This window comes from Haliotis rubra, unplaced genomic scaffold, assembly GCF_003918875.1.
Source record: "Haliotis rubra isolate DU_JTF1 unplaced genomic scaffold, ASM391887v1 Scf1016, whole genome shotgun sequence".
In the NCBI taxonomy this organism is placed as follows: Eukaryota; Metazoa; Mollusca; class Gastropoda; order Lepetellida; family Haliotidae; genus Haliotis; species Haliotis rubra.
In genome coordinates, this window is record NW_025764911.1 from 169,730 (window position 1) to 188,928 (window position 19,199).

The 19,199-nt window shown below is 38.6% G+C and overlaps 2 long non-coding RNA genes across 2 annotated transcripts; both read left to right on the top strand.

Annotated features, from left to right (window-relative positions):
- Positions 1-10,607: 10,607 nt before the first annotated feature.
- On the top strand, positions 10,608-11,547 carry LOC124269682. Its single transcript, XR_006896572.1, has 3 exons — positions 10,608-10,694; positions 11,054-11,200; positions 11,425-11,547. It is a non-coding gene; the product is annotated as an uncharacterized LOC124269682 (long non-coding RNA).
- Positions 11,548-16,511: 4,964 nt separating this feature from the next.
- On the top strand, positions 16,512-17,867 carry LOC124269690. The gene is made up of 2 exons (XR_006896580.1): positions 16,512-16,576; positions 17,231-17,867. It is a non-coding gene; the product is annotated as an uncharacterized LOC124269690 (long non-coding RNA).
- Positions 17,868-19,199: the final 1,332 nt, after the last annotated feature.

Genomic DNA, 19,199 nt, shown 5'->3' on the forward strand with positions numbered 1-19,199 from the left:
ATATCTTCACAAGCCATGGTTAATTCCTATGAATGCATTGGTCACTGGTGTGGTAAATGTCCACAAATGGTAGAGTTAGTGGTGTTCCGATGATCGAAAATAATCGAAAATCGATCGAAAGAAAGATAGAAATAATTATCAATTGTGAAAAGCATATTTTCGATTAATTGGAATTTTGTTGTTTCAGTATAGCACAATTGAATGTGGTAAACTAACCTTTTAATTTGACGAATATTCACGAGCAAACATGCGCTCAACAGCGTGAAGCTATGCACATTGTAATATTTTAACAACTTTTATTGTTTAACTACAATTCCAGTGTCTTTCTTGCATGCGTGCATTTCATTGCATGACAGTATTAGTTATAAATCTACATGATAAAACATTGATTAGAAAAAAACCTGGGGAAAACCCTTAAAATTGGTGATTACATTAAAAATGTATATATTCCCATTATACACAATAATCGTACACCACATGTCCTCCGATAATCGGTAGTAGATTTGGTTCCGAATCCCAACACTAGGTACAGTAATTGTTGTTAAATGTAGTTATAGTGATTGTATTGTTAAAATGAACAGAGCTTTCATGTGCAGAATGACGAGGTTCATAAACGACAAATCGGAACACAACCATATTTCAATGAAATATCTTGTCAACGTAAATCGTCAGTGATAAGAATGTCACTGTCTTATCACAACCAGGTGGTTGTTATCGGAAAGAAACACGTGATGACATATACGGTCTAAACAAACGGTGTAAGAGCATATGGAGACGGTCATTGTTGAACAACATCACTCAAACAGTCAACGAGGAATATAATAACAAGGAATGCTGAATACGATCTTACGCAAAACTAAGAAGAATTTCACGTTCTGATATCTTTGAAGAGTGAATGTTTGAAAATCACTTAGTGTGTGTCTTATCTGGGTGTGCAGTGTGTATGACAAATATTGCCATATCAGTAACTTCCTGGTCTGAATATCTGCACAGGTGGACGTGGTCTGAACCGTCGCTGTATGCTAGGGTGCAACAGCGAAGCGGCTGGACCAGTATCGTCATGAGATAGTTACCCACAATGAGCTGAAAGATCCCTATAATCACTGACTGGATACAGAAAAGCGTTGTCACTTCTGTATTGGGCATGCAGAGAACAATCAACACGAAGACGAGCACAAATGCACTGACTGTATGCTGAGACCCGAATGGACGTATTTGTATGTAGACATACTAACATATAATTTCCACCTCTATTCTGTTTTGTCCATACATATAAAAATGACAAACTGCAATAATAAACTGCTGTAGATCTCGTTTATCATTACCGTACTTTAAGTCAGAGTTCAGTTAGCATTTCTTTGCTACGTCAAACAGAAGTTAGGAAGTTGTCTGGGACAAAGAAGCCATATACAAATGCATTGACATTCTACAACGTTATCTTTGACGTCAATGCTTCCAGTAGAGAAGTCACGTGTACTGATGCCGATGTTGGCTTGATGTTTCACTTCAGGACCGTCATATGAAACCAACTGACCTTTCCATATTTCTAACAGGCCCTCCACGCTGATAAGGCACCCATCAAGAGGAACAGCTGGCCAACTGTTCACACTAATCTGCAACAGTAACATAACCGGTGTACGTGACAGAGTGGTACAGGGATGAAAGAACGATCTCTTATACATCTCTGGGCTCTTGTCGTTTTAGTGATGGAGCTATATTCAACTCCGGAGTCTTCGACGGGTACCTGACAAGGCGTGTCAATGTGAGCTGTGATGAACTCCAACACAATGTGACTCTCAGGATCACCTCTGACAAAGATGTAGATGGTCTGTGTGGTGGTGTGGAGATGCAGTGACGTCTGAAACAAGTAACAAACTAACCATGCGTGAGTTTAACATACTCTTTGGCAATGGGGTGCATAGAAAGAATCAACAGTTCCAAATCTGTAAGAGATATTCGTTTCTACTAAAATTGTTATGTGGGAATAATGGACGAACTAGGATCTCCTTACCACCCCTTAATGAACTATGATAGACGATGTTATCACCGGCGGCGATTGTGACAGACGATGGGGGTAAGAATGTATATTTAGCATTGTTCCGCCACGATGTGATACACATTCATTACATCGGGACGTTCTTTTAATGCCCCTGGTCTTCCAGTGGCGGCAGGGATCGGCGGTAAGTTAGGTCAACATGTCAACCGATCATTTCCCAGACGTGGTCAGGATGACAGGTATTGGTCCGTAGAGACTACGAAATTCTTTGTGAATGTTGTGCTGTTGGATGTGAACACAGGTGGTTCTTGTGCGATGCTCCCAGACAAAAGACAAAATTTGAAAACATGGCTCATAACCAGGGACGAAGTTTTGATTGTGACGCGTTTCGACGCTGTGTAATGTATATACATGTACATATTTGTAAGGAGCGCCACACCACGGTGCCCTCGCGCACTGAGCTGCAAATGAGACGAGCATCATAAGGCATCCCTGCATGGGGTGAATGTAGTCAACAATTTTGTCTTAAAGTGTCCAATTAATTTTTACGGATATACAACTCCTTTATTTTGTATAGGCGACGTTTCGACATACATCCTAATGTCGTTGTCAAGCAAGTACTATATATGTCGAAACATCGCCTATACAGAATAGAAGAAGAAGAAGTTGTATACATATCCATAAAACCGTCCTCATTCTTCATCTCCAAAACATTTTGACATACTAGTATATACTTGAATTTATCAGAAGGAAGACGCCTTAATCTAAGTCACTTGGTGACCATTCAATTTAACTCACTGAACCATTCGTTCGAATTAAAACCAAAACTGGAACTTACATCTAGAGAAGTGTGGCATCTCACAGTGTATCCAATCAGCCAATGTCTTTCAGATGGCGCTGGTGGACAGACTCGGGTGGTCGTCATAGAAGGTGTAGCAGGTGGCGTCATCCTTGCTGTAGGTGTCGTTGTAGCTGTGGCTGTGTATGCAAGGCGGAAACGCAAAAGACAGGAAGAAGGTTTGTCAAAAGTATCTTTTAAACACTTGTAAGGTCTTCCAATAGGATGATAAAAAAATACTTCTTATCGTAATATCGTGGGTCCCTGGTGCGTGGCGGTCTAGTTTCCAGGTTCGGATAATGATACAATGGATCAACTCACAGTTGAGAAGCCGCACGTATTCATATCTTGTGGATGTTTACAATAGTTCATAAGACACAATTGCTTTGCGTTAAAAATAAACTCTTTACTTTGTCCGACACCTTGTAGGAAAATAAAATATTGTTATATATATGATTGCGGAGACCTGTGCTGAATGGTCATGTCTGCCCGACAACCATTGCACAATGTTGATGCCTAATTTTCTGTGGTAACAATAAGAGTACGCTTCATCCTGGCCCGGAAACAGCAGGTATATTTAATTGGATGTCTTCCTAACTGTACCCGTGAAGATCCGGGTTAGAATATTGATCTTCAGTAACCCATGCTTGTCGTAAGAGGCGACTAACGGGATCGGGTGGTCAGGCTCACTGACTTGGTTTACACATGTCATCGGTTCCCAATTGCGTAGATCGATGCTCATGCTGTTGATCACTGGATTGTCTGGTCCTTCCTCGATTATTTACAGACTGCCACCATACAGCTGGAATATTGCTGAGTGTGGCGGTAAAACTAATCTCACTCACTCACTCTTCCTAACTGGTTTCTTCTCAGTCGCTATTGCTCATAAATTCCCACAGAACAAAAGAGTATGATGAAGTGTAAATGATACATGTTGTAGACCTGGGTCCCGTTTCACAAAGCTCTCGTTAGCCTAAGATCTCGTAACCTTTCTCGTAGCATTCGTACCTCCTATACTGTGAATGTGTCCTATTTGTCAATAATGGGATGTATGTGAAAACATACGATAAACTGTCTGTGGAAATAACAATCATGGAAGAAGAAGTATCCTGGGACGTATTATTACATATTACCTATATGGTGAAGCATAACCAGTGTCATATACTACCCATCAAAAGTTTAGACTCACTTAAAGCACTCACTATATGTTATGTATAATATATATGGTTACATCGAAGACGAATTTCTCCACTACCCTGGGGGAACCAACTGCAAACCTTATGCAGATGAATTGCACGAGGATCATTTACACTAGTGAGTCTAAACTTTTGATGGGTAGTATATATACTTCCCTTCAAACGTTTAAACTCACTGGTGTAAATATAGCCACTTACTTGTATCTTGTTTTGTATTTTGAATTAATGCACACTATAACAGAATGATATTGTTATCCTTTCTATTCAGACTTGTATTCGACAGTATTCAAGACAAAACAGAACAGACCAGGCCTCTCTAGATCTCAATCCACGAATGGTGATTTGTACTCTAAACCACAGAAGACTAAAGGTAGAGAACACCACAGCACATGCCGGGTCAGCGTTGTTAAATGTCGAAGTCATTAAACATTTGAATTATTGACGGACACTACTGTAAAAGAGCAGCCATAATTAATGTGTAACATGAATGCAGGTTTTTACATAATCATCGATGACTTGTTAAGACTTGGTGCACGTACTCTGACATTTCGACAAAAGACACTGGAAGGACTAATAACATATGTCCTCATACCTAATTCGTGACAGAGTTTAACTTTAGGATGTCCTAGAATTACAATTTGTCATTATCGTACTGGAAGCCTCAGGGGAAGCGTCTTTGAGGGGCATTTAGTTGGTGTGATGAATAACGGGAAGCGTTCTATCTGTGGATATACAAGTTCTTAATAATTAATTCGAGAGATATTTCGATGTAGGTGCTAATGTCGCTCACATTAGTAATAATAAAGTTGTATATCCATAGAGCACTTCGTGTTGTTGACTTCAGGGGAAGGTGAGCTGCTTTTTGCAATATTCCAGCAGTATCCCAGCTATGATTGTTTTGTAAGTTCTGAAGGACGATGCGATTCCTACGTGCCAAAAGAGTTATCTAATATCCCAGTATCACGATGTATACAAACGTTGATGTTGATCAATGAACGTATTCCTACGTTACCGTACAGGGGTGACCAAACTTCGATTTTATCAAAAGACAATATTTTGTGATGGGAATATGTTCGTCGTGTGTTCAAGGGTTCTCTTCCTATGTCATATTTACAACAAAAAACAACAACTCATAATCTGTATCAAACTAAAACGTCACAAGATATACTAAGCAGCAAAACAAACGTCAGTTTGGAATTTTCTTCGCAGAAACGGATAACTATAAACTCATTTTATGTTTTGATTGTGTATTTTTTACAACATCTCTAACTTTACCTGAGCAAAACATTCCTTCCCAAACTCAGAATGGAACCCAGGAAATGGTCTCAAAAACCCAACCTGATGGTACGGTTGTTCTCCATGTTTGTCATTCATCTCACGTTGCACGACGTGCTGTTCACAAGGACCAGCCCTATAAAATGCACCCCAAAACCTGGTTGAAACATTCACACTGCAACGTCAGCAGGATGCCGCGACTCACGACAGCTCAGAGGAGCCAGGCGGTAAGAAGACCTGAAGCTGGCCACACTGCACAAGCCGTTGCCAATTCCGTCCAGGTCAACGTTCGGACCATCTACAGGCTGCAGCAACGTTTCCCATCCACCAACACCATAAATGATAGACCAAGGGTGACCACAAAACGACAGCATGTACTGAATCCCTTCATGCAGGCATCCGCAAGAACAGGCCAGACAGTGGGAACACACGGAAGACCAATCAGTACTGATACAGTACGCCGACGTCTTAACAGCGGGAACCTCCATTGCCGTGGACCTTACCGTGGACCTATCCTTACCCCTCGTCACCCAGATATTGTACACAAAAGAATGTTTTTGATCCGCTTATTATGTCCATTTCTGTAATGATTTGATTACAGTGCCTATCGAATTTTGAATTCGTACTGACGTTTTTTTGCTGCTGAGTATACATTTTTTCATCTGAACATTGGCTAAGTTACTGACAAGACAGTGTCGACGAAAAGCGTGTTGCATTTCCGTGACATCTAAAGAGCTGAAATAGTAAAACAAAAACGTTATTATTCAAAATTAGGAATTGTAAGTATGAAGTTTTAGAATCGGTTATATATTTTCTCTTTGTTATCATGTCACTCTGTTGCAAATGTTCATTCGTGTGTTAATTGTATCCAATGTGGAACGAGGTATTTCTAAAAAGATAATGATGGGGTCCTTTAATTATGACATTTCTTTGCACACGAACGCATTTTCTTCCGATTTGAACTTTAGTTTTAGTGTAGAGAGAGAGACATTGAAAAACGAATGATTGCTCTCTAAGTTTTAATACTGGTGCTCGTGTCGTCAAAGGAACTGCTTACAAACTGATTCATTGCAAACATAAACAACTGATACATATAACGTATTATTGAATGTGTTCTCAGTGACGATGTGCTTGTTTCGTGATACCAGCATGGACTGAGGTCAACTACTTCCTGTCACTATGACCTGCCTATATATGGGTGCTCTAACATGGGTACGTGGGAATGTTTACACACTGACAATGGCCATGGTTGATCATGTTGAACAATACAATGATATCACAGAAATGGAACTAAAACAACTTTATCAGCCTAGTGTATAATACACTGCGCATTGTTTGGAGTAAAAACAATACGTGTAGACACGCTGACATGGCATGTTTCATTAAAGCAGTACACCCAATTATATCATCGTCGTTTTTATGTGCTTTACGTGCCGCTGTTCACAGCAATTATACAAAGTTATCATATTACTAGTATATCTGGTTATGCAGTCAATATAAATTCGGTATATGTTATAGCTTATGTCTGAATTAGGTTTGCAACACTCTTTGTTTTTGAAAACTTGCTATGCTTTCAGTGGTCCAATCATATGATCGCTACAACGTTTTTGTCCACTAAATGGATTGCTTCCTGATGAATATCAGCAGTTGGTTTTCAAATCCACTGGCGCTGTGTATATTAGACATCGCCGAGAAATCACAAGGTTCGTATGTCCTATATCTACACACTCTGACGCTGAAATTGCAATATCCATGGATATTCTCGACGTAGAATATTTCAATGTAGTTAGACGTAATTTTGGTGGGGCGTCGTCAGGGTGGAGCCTTAACGTGTTAAGTTTTTAACACATGTTACACTCAGTTCTTCTCAAGCATAGACTGTTGTATATAAGGGTAAGTTGAGGTGACGAACGCGGAAGTGCAATTAATGTATTATCTGTGTAGCTGCAGGCGTTGACTTTAAGACTTTATGTTGACTGACGGCTGGGAGTGACGCATTGGACAACATAAGGATGGAAGATAAATATTTATCAACATTGGCGATTTCAGCTGTCACCTGTTTGATAACAATCTAAATTGCTCATAATAAGTTCTGGGGGGAAAGTGTGGGAGCATCCAGGAAGTCTGGCGTCCCTTGATATAGTGTGTGAAGAAAACACTAGCTTCCTGGTAGTAGACATGTTGTAAAAGAACAACCTCTTCAGAAGTCTGTCAATATACCCTGCAGATATAAAAAACATGCATATGTGCGAGTGCGACAGAACTTGCGGCCATTATTCCGTTGCGACCAGAACAGCGATTAGTATTATCCTAAGTCCAGCGGCGTCCAGCGTTCGTCACTCGGTTGCAATTCTGCGAACGAATATACTCAGTGAGAGATGGAAGTAGTTCATGATCATTTTAACAGACTTGTATTACCTCGGACGCTGTTGTATTTACATATTCAATATGTATTGCGCGATATCCACACCTTTAACGTATTTGCAGTAAAACATTTTGAGCACAGGGGTATTGTACTAATTATATTATACAATGATGGTGAACATTATTAGTGCTCTAATTATACTTGGCGTTGTAGATAGATGCAGGGCCGCGCGAAAGAAATTTCCGGGCAACGTTCACTTTTCAGATCTAATGGGAATTTGCAACAGAACAAACTCGGCATCGAAGGGGTTAATTATACTTGACGTTGTTAGGGCTGTAGTGGGGTGGTGGGGTAGCCTAGTGGTTAAAGCGTTGGCTCGTCACGCCGAAGACCCGGGTTCGAATCCCCACATTGGTACAATGTGTGAAGCCCATTTCAGGTGTCCCCCGCCGTGATGTTGCTGAAATATTGCTAAAAACGGCGTAAAACTAAACTCAGTCAGTCAGTCAGTAGGGCTGTAGTTATAATTGACATTTTCTGTCCTTTTCTTAATAGAAGCGGAAGTACAACTTTAGACCACAAATGAATAGACAATAACGTTCAAATGTTGTTCATTTTGCTTTTCATATCAAAATTACTTACCCAACTTTTCTACTTATCAGTTAGTCAAAGTGTGTTTAGACTTCACTCGTGGCTACAGTGGACTTCCTCCTTTCGAACTAGATCAACGTATGTCAGAACGCCTAAGTTGTGTATTTACTCTGCCGGTGTGTGCAATACAGCCCTCGGTACATAGCACACAGGGTAATATTTCCTTGATCGCGACTGTCGCATATTAATTTTATTATCGCGTATATATAATGCTCCTTGACAGTTTGCGGACAAGCCCAGACGATTTTGACGTCAAATCGCTTTGTATTAGATTTAAAGTAAACAACGGTTGAGCTTTGCATATCAACGACGAATGAAGTCCCCATTCTGTTAAAAATCCTCGTGGCGATAAACTACCTGATAACGACATCCGTCTTGCACGAGTAATGTGACGATTACAAATTCCCAACACAACACATGGTGTATAGCTGTGACAATGTTGGGTCATTTTGTCCTCATTGTGTACGTGAGGTGCATAATGGCAGCTGCAACGACACAGCATAAAACTGAAACATGTGAGTATTTGTTTCAAATTGCATGTGCAGACTCTCAGATAAAAAGTGCAATGTATAGTGGCACATATGGAATCAAGTATTTAGTAGGGTTTCTGATCTTACATGCGGCATTTAATCATCTAGAAGTCTAGGGACATCGAGTATCTCTAATGTCTAGACAATATTGGCATTATCATCCTCTAAAGCGACACACACGTTGTGTCGACGGGCGTATACCTTGATGTTATTTATTCAGTAGTGCACCCGTGGTTTGCCGATGCTATGAAATATATGAGACCAGTAACTGCAGAAAAATGTCACAAACCAAAAGAATGTAACAGCTTCATGTTTATACATGGATCTAGAGTGATACAAAAATTATTTAAAACCCGCGTCTTGTATTTCTTGTTTCAGTGATTTCATGTTGCAACACATGATTCATTTTGTGTCGCTACTGATGCAGGAAAGGTGATCACTGCTGTGTTGAATAGTGTCTGGTCCTCGTAAACAAAGAGCAGATAAAAATGATTTCCAAATGAAGTCGAAAAACACAAGATAGTCATATTGACGCATCTCTGTTGACTCAAGTCTCTTTAAAGGGACACGATGGTCACATCAAAACTATATGTACTTTGAATAGGCTGTGTGTCAATAAATCTATTTGTGCAAACATCTGGTACCCAACTATTGGACAACATCCATCTCAAACATCCATGTCCATTATATAACTTTCCATATATTCCAGATACTCTGAAGCTGACAAGTGTCCCGTCATTAGCAACAAGGGGGAATCTTTTCACCCTGAGTTGTACGAGCACAAGAAACATCAGTATATTATTCTGGTTTAAGGACGAAAACATAATCTTCAATACAACCCACAACGTAGCTGCTGACTACCTCGACACCGTGCCAGGAATTGATTATGTGAACTGTGATGCCTTACAACACAATGTAACCATCAACATAACTACCACTCAGTACAATGGATCTGTATGGACGTGTTCAGATGCTCGCGTAATGAGCAACACTCTTACCATCAGTGAGTTGGGACATACAGATGGCTGGCTTTAAGATACATACATTCATACATACATACATACATACATACATACATACATACATACATACATACATACATACATACATACATACATACATACATACATACATACATACATACACACACACATACACATACATACATACATACATACATACATACATACATACATACATACATACATACATACATACATACATACATACATCAAAGCAACCGTAGTTGCACATGTCATTTTGATAACTATGTACATGTATGATTGCGCTATGCAGAATATTCTCGCCGATCGTATTTATGTTAAATGTTTAACCCTCCAAACAGGTTGATTCACTCAATATTTTAGGTAATCATTTCGACATGTCACCTTGTTGTATGCCCTGCTTCTTTTCTTCCGCAAATCCGATTTTGCTATGTATCTACCACTTTCAAATTATACTATGGAAAACATTATAATGCATTGGAAAACGCGTTCAACAACTTTGAAACCGGCTTTATATTAATATCTTTCAAGAACAACGTATTGTTAACTAACATTTGAAATATCGCGCAGGGAAATATGTTGAGGATGTATGGGTGTTTATTCTAGCTTTTACGGGTTCAAAAGGAATATTAGCCAACGACCTTGTCTTATAAAAATATTATTCAAATAAATTAGTTAACACATAGAAATGACAACCAAATAAATGTTGACCACAACGTCATAGCTTCAGCAATGCATCGTTTCAGATGTTGTCACTCACCCTGAGGAAATTGTTTCACCAAATGTCGTGACATCTACATCTTATTCGACGACAACCATATGGACGAAGCATTCGCAAAGTACGTTCAGTGACTGTTGCAATAACAGCAGATAATATAAAAGAAGCAATGTGGAAATGATTTTTTGTTGTTTTTCACACTGTTCATGTGCAATACATAACACATATTGAATGTAGCAAAATGTGAACATCAGTTCATAATTGTGTCTACAAAATTGAGTTTTATGATAAATTAGTCTGTTTACCTAACATTTTAGAGACTTCCATATTGGTAAGGTAGATCGAATAAAAGAAAACATACCAAAAATTGACACATTATTTGAATACTGATTAATATATTTTGCCTATGCAACTCGATCAAATATTCGTCGTTACTCAATCAAGCTTACCTTTAAACTTTGATATGATTCCATCTGACAGAATACGCTACAGGCGATGCGCATGCCACTACGATGCCTCATACAACCAGCAACAACAATTCGGCAAGAAAACGTCTTGAGGTTGATGACAACACTACATTTAGTCATATACCAGAACACACTACAGCTATACCTGCAGTGAAAAGCGGTAAGATGGTCACAGAGTCGATTTATCTACCAAGTCTTAATGCAAAGTCACTCGTAGGTATTGAACTGATGGAAAAAAAATGATTCAGTTAACAGATTCACTGTCAAAAATCTTGTCAAGAGAATTTTTTTACAAGTGCGAACATTTCGGAACGTCATGCTAAATGATCAACCATGAATACTAGTGACCAGACAATATTTACTTTTTATTCTGTTGCTTTTCAGATTTGAAAGCTGTACAAACGGAAGCCTACACCATAGCCAGCTCTGTAATCGGTGTTGTCATTGCCATCGCTGTAGTCATCGTTGTCGTCGTCGTGTGTGTCAGAAGAAAAAGGGTAGATGTAGTAAAAGGTAGGACGTTAAATGAAAAAAAAAATGTTTATATACACGTTGACTGCGATGTGTATATGTTATATCTTGGATGCAAATCTTTATTAAATGTTATTTATGTATGTTTAAAACCTTGTTTAAATTACCCCTTTTCATTTGTATATCTCTGGCTTATAAGCCTTCCCCCATTGTCTACCTACTGGCTTCATCACCTCTAAGCCCACCCAGTTGTGGTAATTACCTTGCTATCTTGTTTTCTTTGTTACACTCAGTATATATACTTTGCGACCAATGTATGTCACATTCCTGCTTGACAACGGTATAAGAATCTGTATCGAAACGTCGCACTCTCGTACTAAAGAAGCTGTTATCCATAAAGTTTGTCAATTTTGTACTTTCCAGCTTCTAAAATGCCACTCAAAGAAGTTATGTGTGTTTGTCGTTCGTGAATACAGAAAACTTTAAACTACAGATGAACTTCCTTTAAAGGTTAATATTGTAAAATGTATACAATGATATTATTGTATGGGTAGATTCTTTTGACCTGTGAGAGAAAGCATATGTTGTTACATTTTGCAAAATGTGTGGCTTAACGTTACGAAAAGTCAATAGTTAACTTAAATCTACATGTTATATATAAAGGTATTGTTTGTACTATTGTGCACGTATAAATATGCAGACTTTATACTGAATTAAAGGACTGAGTCATGAAGGTGAACGTGTAAGCAGAGACAACCTACTTTCAAACAGTTTAGATGAATGTGTTAACGCATTTTCACTTAAGTAGGGAGGTAACATTTGCCAATGTATAGTTTCTTAATCACGAAATATATTTCTGTTTAGCTTCCTGTGACGACACTCCTGCATTTGAATGTCAACCTGGGAGGCGGAAGTATGTGTTTCCGTCTCTGTTACTGAGTTAGTGTTTCATGGTAACCATAAAGTTTCATTTGCAAATAAGTCCAACATCGATATCATCAAAAAGCAAATGTAACATTTTGTTGCCATCAGCTATAAAGTATAGATCTTCTAGGTATACTGAAAACGTGAGTGAGTTTAGTTTGCAGCAATATTCTGTAAATAATTGAGTCAGGACCAGACAATCTAGTGACCAAGTGCATGAGCATCGATCTACGCAACTGGGATACGATGACATGTGTCAACCATGTCAACCTCCCGATCCCGTTAGTCGCCTCTTACGACAAGCATGGGTTACTGGAGATTCACTCTAACCCGGATTTTCACGGGTCTAAATTGAAAAGACTTATGACACATACGACCATGTATATACGCTCATACACAAATATTCTAAACTGTTGAATGACACTCAATATTCCATTCATTTAGAAAATAGTTTCTTTTCAGTGGTATTGCTCCACCTCAAAGAGTAAGCAGTCGCACAGAAGGTGAACAAATAGGTACGCTACACGTGCATGTATTTCTTATGCTGCTGATAAGAAGGGGCTGCATATGTTGCACCTTGACAATGAAACATGCATGGCTAGATCATTTTGTGTCAACAATGTCAAGCTATAGTTACAAATAAATAAAACTCATTTTAGGTTCTTCAATATATGTCACCAAATGATATAAAATTTTTACTTTTTCATAATCATGCCTGGTCCTGATCTGAAACACTGATAACTGTAGTTTTGAAGTCGAATTTGCAAATAATAACTATATCTTTCGGGGGTTTATTTTAACAATCTGGATCCAGTTGTATCATGTCTTCATTAACTAATCTTAATGCATCATTAGCTAATGACAACATTAAACACAGTTGTATCAAACACTAATTACCGTATCATTATTTTATTGACGTTCTTATGTAAACATTTTCATTAAATTCGGGGATTCCCCTAAATATTTCCCACAATTCCCCGATGTAAACACGTAAGCGTTACTCTCGGTCGTCTGTCAAAATGGCCTCTTTACGGCTATACTATACAATAACAATAGCCAAACAATTCGACAGCTGTGAAGAAACACATTTCAATAATTCTGAAATGTCGCCGATAAACCTAGAATCGGTTGGAATGTTCTGAAAAATACACGAACACGATCGCCGAAGTGAGCTTTCCGCCATATTGGATAGTGTTTACAAAATCGAGCTTCGCTAAGGCCGGTGATAGGACGCCAATTACATCACGTATATTTCATATTCAGTTGTGACAAATGCATCGCTGAATTCCTCATACGTTTTAGAATCAAATTACAAATGATCTTTGTCACTAAAACCAAGTGTCTAGAAGAAATGGCGTATAATCATTGGCCAGGTGCGCCTTTGGCACAAATGTTTTGACTATCATTGTTTTCGATAATACCGTGAAAAAAACATCACGAAACTTTAGTGTCCTTATCCGCAGCAGATTCTCTCCAAGTGATCTGAGTTACAATGATTTAGTGTTAAGCATAGCGGGTGATGCCCCTTATCTTGATAAGTATGTCGTCGTTTGACGTCATAGAGGAAAATTCATTTTCAACACATATTGCGAATCATTTTTTGAGATTGGGTGGATAACGTTATACATAAGTAAACAAACCAATTTAACATATACTTATGTCGTTCAGGTATCAGACAGTATTTTGTTCGTTCACACTTTCCGTAAAGATGCCAAATTAAAGATTTAGTAGCACAGCACTTTAATCAGTGCACGATAAAAAGCGGAGGAATTTACTGTTTTTAAGGCATAACAAAATTCGGGATAACATATAGCAGTGTCTATTTTTGAAACGGCCAAGTATTTGCGCTTGAGTTTACACTATGGGATAGGCAATTTAATATTCTATATTTCTGTGTAATTTTATAGCTGAAGGTAGATCCAGTGATGCACAAACGAAATTCAGGCGCAACGTTAATTTTTCCAGGAGTGAGTGAGTGAGTCAAGTTATTAAATCACATCGGCAATATTTCAGCCATAACTTTTCCAGGAAGTTAATGACGCTCTAATGACACCCCAGAACCTTCATTATGTTAATGACGCGTTAATGACAACACGACGTCATTAAAACGTTAGTACAACAGAATTTAATGATACATTAGTTATAAATGTTTAATGGTACGTTAATGCTTCATTAAAGTTTGATACAACCGGGTCCTGATGTATATATTACTGTCATGTGTGATTCAGGTGACGACAAACTGAATGTGAAGATTTTGGTAATTTAACTTAGAAAGGTAACTGCACCTTAGCAATTTGTTCGAAACATGCTTATTAGATTCAGTGCTAAAGAATTGGTTGGACAGTGAGATGTTAAAACATTACTATTTATATCACTTTATTACAGTGTTCGACACATGTTATTTGCGATGAACGAAAAAATATTTCGGTAAAATAAGGTCGATATTTTGATCTTCTCAATCGGATAAGACTCAGTCTTGGAAAGAAATGAACTTGAAGAATGAATCTGCCATCGTCTTTACCTACGTGAAAGTTGGATTGGAGTTGAACCTCTAATTTTATTCATATAGAAACATACATCTACTTGTCAGAAATATGCCTGTTTTGTATCAAGTGATTGTCTGTGACATACCAAGGCCGCAGTATAACCAGAGCATGTCGTGCATGTCGACCATGTCTAAAGATACCCGTTGTTGTCATATTTGTAATGACATATCAATGCATCGGGGGAAGGGAGGATGTGTACTCCGATTATCGAACGTTTGTTCATTTGATACATTATAACGTTGCAGGCCAACACGTATCCATACATTTCGTTCTTTCAGTTATGGTTGACAATTTCCTATACACGATGTCTTCTGAGGTGGTACCGCGCGCTGCCAACACCACGAACAGTGAAGACGTGGTGGAGAGGGCAAGTAAGGCTATAACACGCATGGAAATATTTATCTTGAACCTAGGAGCGCTGGTGCTTGAGGATTCAGCTGCTTCCTGTTAATACTCTTGGTCTATTTCACCTCCTACTGTTAGCCCAAACCTTACACTATACAAAATGTAAAACCAGTCCTATTTCTTACTCTTTTTGTGTAGCTAATTTGAGACGGTCATATGATGTTTGGTGTGTTTCGGTAATCATGTTTAACCTGAAACCACCTACCTTTAGCCATTGTGTCAAAACCTTGTCACAAAAAAACAGGCGTAAATGCCTCAGTGCCAAGCTGAAGTGCAATAGTCGCTGCCACAATAGCTTTAACTGTTCAAATAAGTGATGTTGAAATTGTGATCCACTTTTGTAGATTAAGTTATTAAGTGATGTTCATGTTATGGTCCCATTCATTATGTGGCGTAACATGTAATTTCGTGAATTATTATGTCAGTAAAACTTGTTATCAAATACGTGTCTGCTATTAGGCACTAAGTCTTGTATTTTCACAACACCATTTCAGTCATTTCGAGAAATGGCTAGACCTCTAAATCAGTCAATTCATGAAATGACAGGAAATTTTAGCCAGTTCACGAAACGACTGATTTCACAGTTACCATAAAAGGTTAATGCTTTGCTAGAAATATGTTTTAGTCAAAACACTTACGAACAAGTTACTATTTTCCCCCAAAGAATATTTCATGACTTTTTACCAATAATTAATAATTTTGTTTTCGTAAAACAATACTTAATATAAGTGTACTTAAACTGTCTGCTTATATCAAATCGGTAGAACGTAAACCAATGAGTCACTTGATCACATTAGTGGCACTAGTGAAAGTATCACAACAACATTGATCATTTAACTCATGCGTAAGAGTTTTATGATCATAACTCCTCTTTTCAAATTCCAGTTATGACGGACAATGTGGTCTACGAGAGCTTCCCTTCGGACGAAACTAATACTGAAATATCAGGTAAACCTTCTCGTGTTTTCAGGTTTGACCGTTTGGTATGTAGAGGTCAATAATACATTATATACACAGTGTGTTTACTTGGAAAGTGAATTCAAACTATAACGCATTTTACCACTTTCTAAAATACATTATATATTCATAGCTTCGGCCTTGAGAGCAGTGCTAATTTACTATTACAGAGGGGCACACAAGGAACGTGGTGGTCTAGGTTACCAGGTATTAAACATGCGGTGGCAGAGTGGGTAAGATCGCTGACATGGTGTGCTGACTTTGAATACCGAATGGAAATCATGATACCTCCCCACCAACCCACCCAACCAACCAGTAAAAGTGTAATCCCAAATATAGTATGTAACCAGTTTCATGAAGCATTGGGTCTGGTACTTAGGATCAGTGCTGCCATTTTGATGACAATCATGTAACTGATAACTTACTTTGTTGCTGCTGATTTTCATACTAACCTGTCGCTTTACAGAGAAACGGATGGTACGATAGTGTCACCAAATAGGTTCCTTTATAAACAAAATCGATTCTAGCCATTGAATTAGAAGGTTTCCATATATTTACACAGACATAACTGAAAAGCTTCCTCGACAAAATTCAGAAACTATTCTATAAAACGGAATTAACAACCATAGACAATAAGCCGTAATGGATGCCTGTGTATGTATGTATGTATGTATGTATGTATGTATGTATGTATGTATGTGTGTGTGTGTGTGTGTGTGCGCGTGTGTGTGCTTGCGTGCGCGCGCGCGCGTGTCTATGTAAAAACAAACATTCGATCACAAAGATAGGCTTGAAAGGTACCGCAGAGCAATACGTAACTTCCCTGAGGATACAAAACAAATATTTAATTGATGACGTAATCATAATATATACAGTTGATCTTGCAGAGAAGCACACAGTCGTATACACGGGCTTGTCGTGTTATGAGGACATAAACAATCAATACACCTCACTTCGGAGTCTAAGCCAGCGCGTCCATTCCGCTACCCACACCGACAATGTCAATGTACATGATTGGGCAACATCCACCGACCAATAACTTCGACTGAAAAAGGGCTGCAGTATAACATCTGATTTCATCCGTGTCATAACAATGATGAATTTTAGATGTGAGAATATCATGATCAAGATAAGTCAACAAAGTTTTCGAAGAAGTTTTTAACGAGCCATCTGAACAATAAAACATGTTATTCGATTACTGTCTGAGCAGAATAATTGTAAATATATATACCTAACTGTAACGTCATACGTATGATGACGACATAGCTATTACCGTTATGTGTCGCCTATGACTACACTCAGCTTTCATTGTACACCTGAAGAGCCGTTGAACGGCGAAAGATCTTGCGCTGATATAATGGAGTTTTGGCAAAAAGAAATATTATATATGTTATTTTTATTCTTCAGTGATTTCTTAAGAGCCGTTGAACTTGAAGTGATTGAAGTGACTTTTGTAGCAATGGTCTGTCCAATGATAGAAATGTAAAAACATAAATTGATTTTAATTAAAGGGTTTCCTTGCTACTCTTGTTTACTACTTTTTATGAAATGTTTGTTTCACTAAACCCGACTGTGTTTGAACCTTCGCGATATCATAACAAATTTACCGCTGTTAACACCATAGAGGCAACATATTCTGACTACAACAACACCATGACATTTCCCCTATTCCTGTTTGTGCCATCTCTCAGCTTGGCCAAGCTGTCACGCTTTCACGTTTACGTTAGCGGATCGCTTGTTTGTACCGTGTTAACCCGGAAACTCTGAATATTTAGTGAGTGGGTTAAATTGTAACGTCACGAAGGCAATATTTCAGTGAGTGAGTGAGTGAGTGAGTATGGTTTTACGCCGCTTTTAGCAATATTCCAGCAATATCACGGCGGGGGGACACCAGAAATGGGCTTCACACATTGTGCCCATGTAGGGAATCGAACCCGGGTCTTCAGCGTGACGAGCGAACGCTTTAACTATTAGGCTACCCCACCGCCCCCCAATATTTCAACCAAATCGTGATCTGAACCTTTATATTAGTCATTACATAGTGAAACATAAAACCATATACAAACAAAACTGTTTCATTTTTTGACCAGCAAATACTTCAAATGGAACAAACAGACATAACAATACTGGGGGGAGTGAGGTTGGTGTTAAAACCACTCAATAGCTATACAGCAAACATCAACCCCGAGTCTTCCAGAGGAAATAGCAACAACTTGTAGTATTTAACTGGCCACACGAGTATCCATTATACTTTTCATGCTTACTAAACGTAATTCATATTAGCCACAGGTGTATTGTACTGGTCCTGAGATTGGAACACGCGTGTATCACCCTCGATGTACATTTATCGTACGCGTATCATACTGGACATACGTGTTTCATGCTGGTGACATGGATGTCGCACTGGGCACCATCATTACTAGACATACCGGTATCATACTGGACATACGTGTGTCATACTGGTGACATGGATGTAAGTATCTGGACAGTATCGTACTGGACATAAGTGTGTCATACTGGACACACGAGTATCACACTGGACATACGGGTATCATACTGTGGCATGAATGTCATACTAGACACGTGTGTATCATACTTGACATACGGGTATCATACTGGTGATATGGATGTTATAATGGACAGTATTGTACTGGACATGCGTGCATCATACTGGACATACGTGTACTATACTGGACAAACATGTTTCATACTGGCGATATGAATATTATACTGGACATAAACGTGTGTTATTCTGCACATGCGGGTATCATACTGACATATGGGTATCATACTGGACATACGAGTATCATACTCGACATACGGGTACCATACTGGACATATGCTTACCATACTGGA